Source organism: Oncorhynchus nerka, linkage group LG3 (assembly GCF_034236695.1).
Source record: "Oncorhynchus nerka isolate Pitt River linkage group LG3, Oner_Uvic_2.0, whole genome shotgun sequence".
Taxonomy (NCBI): domain Eukaryota; kingdom Metazoa; phylum Chordata; class Actinopteri; order Salmoniformes; family Salmonidae; genus Oncorhynchus; species Oncorhynchus nerka.
Genome location: NC_088398.1, coordinates 19,868,550 through 19,872,985, shown reverse-complemented (window position 1 = coordinate 19,872,985; position 4,436 = coordinate 19,868,550). Strand labels below are relative to the sequence as shown.

The 4,436-nt window shown below is 43.8% G+C and overlaps 1 protein-coding gene across 3 annotated transcripts in view; it reads left to right on the top strand.

Annotated features, from left to right (window-relative positions):
• Positions 1 to 4,436, top strand: part of LOC115103865 (semaphorin-6D-like) — a 182,490-nt gene that overhangs the window by 2,140 nt on the left and 175,914 nt on the right. The window lies entirely within an intron of this gene.

The window sequence follows — 4,436 nt, the reverse complement described above, 5'->3', positions numbered from 1 at the left end:
AGAGTATAGTGTACTACCTTACTTTTCTCGGTGCACCTGGGACGGGGCCACTTACTAGGGAGAATGGGGGAGGGGTATTCTTTGCCTAGTCCAGTCAGTTTGTCCCCTCTGTAAAATTCCGCTGACCGATCTTTTTTTTTTATAAATAATTATTATAAAACACGGGCTTAAAAATGAAGATGACTAATTTCAAACCGTGACATATTAGGGGGCCTTTGCCCCCGATGCTCATGACGCCACTGGCAGCAACTAACATAAAGACACATCTTTAATGCCACTGTGTTTCCCCTCCATAATATTTTTGTGGATGTGTGATTACTGTGTCTAGATTCCAAAGTTTAGAAGACATTTAAATATTCATGTTAATCTGGTGCAAAACTCACCAGCTCTAGGGTATCATTATCTTACAGTACAAACAAGGTTGTTTTTCTCCTTTTTTAAATGTTTCTTGCCGCAGATATTTTATTAAAAACTATATTCACCCACATCTTTGACATGTTAAAAAGGAAACCAAAGTTGTAGTTGGTGTCCTAGTTTTTCACAGGTCCTTGTCGGGCTAGGCTGCTCTGTCAGAGAACATGACAGTACTGTTATACAGTAGGTAGTTTAGATGTCATAGCCTAATCAACAAGCGGTGCTATTGCTTCCCTTCACCAGAGTTGGAATATCCTACAGGTTTGTAGATTTTTCTGGTTTTGTCATTTTTGAATAATATGTTTATCATATTATTTGTAACTCCTACCCAACCAGTATGCCCTCTCTGAACTCTTTTTACTTTGCTCTCTCGCTTTCTCATTTTCTACCTCCCAGAAACATACATCTCCGCTTTCTTATTACACAACCCCATTCAATAAGTAACTCAGGTCTTGCAGGCTGGTGGGTGATGGCTGTAAATGACTGGAGCTGAGAGAGGCGAGTGTCTGCAGCCCATTCCCTCTCTGTCGGCTCCCAAATTGCATGTTGTCCGGCTCTCATTTCAGCCCTGAAAGAGCCGGCGTTCGGTTAGCATGGCTAATGGTGCATTTAGACTAGGGTGTAATTTTATTTCCAATTTCCGATGGAGCTGTAGTTTTGTATTAAATGACGGGAGGTCTGCTTCAGGGCTGTGCTGGGCTGTGACATGTGGATGGCTGTGTCTATGTAATGGTCTGCGGGGTAATGAGGGCAGAAATAGGCTCCGGCCCAGGACTATGGTCCTGTGGGACGTACAGTACAGCCTATACCTCCCAGCCCACGGTCACCCCTATGATGCAGATATTCCCTCATCCAACTCTGCTGCCTCTCCAACTGTTCCAACACACTTCAGAACTGGCCCAGACTCAAGTTACTGTACTGTTTAGAGAAGCAACTGTCTTTTGAGTCAACTGTCTTCTGCGGAAGACTGCGGTACCATTATACTATCCATAATATTATATTGAATGGTTTCGGTTAGGAACCTGAGAGATGCCAGATGCCCTGGCACATCAATTGCAGTGGTTGAATACTGTGATCTGTCCCTTCTGTGTTGATAACTTCCATTTTGAGATCAATATGACTTTTATAGTATATTTTTTGTAAGTGTAGAGGATTGACTGTAACCAATATGTCTGAGGTGACTTTGAAGTACTACCTACGGCACTGGAAGGCTGCTAGGGTTTAAATAATGGGCAGTGTGACTATGTTTGGCTTGAAGAAGCAACCGTTAATCTTCGCCTCCCACCCCCAGCATATGGGACTTTGTTTGGCCCTGCACCGGAGTGAAGCACTGGACTGTGGCGTCTCATATTTCATATTGATGGTAGTTTGTTACCCATGGCAACTGGGCAGCTGATGGGGACCCCATATCTGGCTTAGGGGCGAGTGGAAAGGGGGGGAATAAGGAAAGGAGGGTTTTGCAAGGCCGTGCAGTCTTCCACCCTCCATGCCTGCCTGCTTCTGTTCAGCGAAGGGTTCCGGAACCCTGGGGAGTGAATTATTACCTGTCAGCCCCAGAGCCTCCCCATCATCCATAACCCAAGGCTGACACGGGACAGGCCTGTCCCAGCTATCTGCTGAGACCACCAGGCTTTGGCCTTCAGGTCTGGCCCCTCCAACGGACCATGGGAGAAAATCACATTAACATGTAGCATCAAGCATTACAAATGGTGGGTTCAGGAAAGCCTCGTGGCTTTGCCATGGCAGCTGAAGGGGGTCTTCAGTCATTGTCCGGGACCAGTAGGGGGAATGTACTTTACTGTGTTTCAGCCGTTTGCTCTTCACAATGCAGAAACTTGTTTTACTGAGTCCTCATTGCAATGCTAAGCTTCACTGTATTTGGTCATCATAGATTTGGCATGATTTATTGCATTTTCTAGTATTGGTTTGAATATCACCTCTCTTTTCATGATATCACCTATGTTAATTTCAGCACTCATACCAGGACCTGCGTGCCCAAAATAAATGTCTGATTTAATTGACTGTGTTCAATATTGACACTGTTTTATCCTATTAGCCCCATCAGTAGCAGTCATTTAAATAGAGTCCTTGACAGGGCAGTAATTAGCTCTGATTCTATAAAAACAGGCGAGCGATGGCTGCCCTCCTGTCACACCGCAGCGGTTAGCACTGTACGGGTAATTATACCAGAGCTGGTGAGTGCGTGAATTTGGGAGGAAAAAGAGTTGAGTTCAACCAAAGGATAGAATGAAAAAAGAACACTCTGGACAAGTGACAGGCCTCGGTCCTCCTTTCCAGACTGGCTGTCTTCCTGTGGTTTTATAAAGCGTTTTTCAGCAGTGTTAACCCCTTGTCAAACATGGTCTTAGGCTGCTCAGCTAACCTGCAGGAGCCACGGGCCGAGAATGCTGGGTAACTGTCTGGTTAAGCTCCATGAACTGAAGTGGAAGGGTTCCAGCAATTACAGGGGGAATGTAACCTGTGTCAGCAGTATCTCATTTATGTATTCATGTCAGTAAAAGTTTCCCAACCCTTAAAAAAGTATTTACATGTGAAAATGTTGTCATCCTACTTTATTTGTGTTATATTAGTATGTAAATCATGCTGTCAGAGTGGCTTGTCTATGTTTGTTTGAAACACCTTCCCAAATCACAGAATTATAATCTGCAGTTGAGTAATCCTTTTAGATTCCACTACCTCTTTGTCTTGCTCAAAAGAGATTGGCCACACACACACACACACACACACACACCGGCTGTTTGATTAGTGTGACGGGAAGATTGTGCTCGGTACCCTCAGGGCTGGTAAGGGAGAAGAGTTTTGGGCAAGAAATACATCCTGTTGAGATGAAAAGTCTTTCCCCTTCATGCATATTTCATCTGAGGAGGTAGCTACTTCTTCATTTGCACATTGAGTCTCATCCTCCCTGAGGATTACTGAGCGATGACTAAAACCATTGCCTTTTTTAAACTCACATTTAACTGCGACACCCACAATCCCCCAGAGTCCCCAATGCACCATTAACAAACTCAAGGGCAATATTCAGGCATTGAGATACTATTATATGCATACAGTATAGAGGTCGACCTATTAATCGGAATGGCCGATTAATTAGGGCCGATTTCAAGTTTTCATAACAATCGGAAATAATTTTTTTGTGCGCTTTTTATTTAACTAGGCAAGTCAGTTAAGAACACATTCTTATTTTCAATGACAACCCACCGTTCCTAGGTTAACTGCCTCGTTCAGGGGCAGAACGACAGATTTTCACCTTGTCAGCTCGGGGGATCCAATCTTGCAACCTTACAGTTAACTAGTCCAACGCAATAACGACCTGCCTCTCTCTCGTTGCACTCCACAAGAAGACTGCCTGTTACGTGAATGCAGTAAGCCAAGGTAAGTTGCTAGCTAGCATTAAACCTATCTTATAAAAATCAATCAATCAATCATAATCAATAGTTAACTGCACATGGTTGATGATATTACTAATTATTATCTAGCGTGTCCTGCGTTTCATATAATCTGACTGAGCATACAAGTATCTGACTGAGCGGTGGTGGCAGAAGCAGGCTCGTAAACATTAATTCAAACAGCACTTTCGCGTTTTCCCAGCAGCTCTTCGTTGTGCGTCAAGCATTGCGCTGTTTGACTTCATGCCTATCAACTCTCGAGTTGAGGCTGGTGTAACCGAAGTGAAATGGCTAGCTAGTTAGCGTGCGCTAATAGTGTTTCAAACGTCACTTGCTCTGAGCCTTCTAGTAGTTGTTACCCTTGCTCTGCATGGGTAACGCTGCTTCGATGGTGGCTGTTGTCGTTGTTGCTGGTTCGAGCCCAGGGAGGAGCGAGGAGAGGGACGGAAGCTATACTGTCACACTTGCAATACTAAAGTGCCTATAAGAACATCCAATAGTCAAAGGTTAATGAAATACAAATGGTATAGAGGGAAATAGTCCTATAATAACTACAACCTAAAACTTCTCAAATCAAAGTGATTTGATTACAACCTAAAACTTATTACCTGG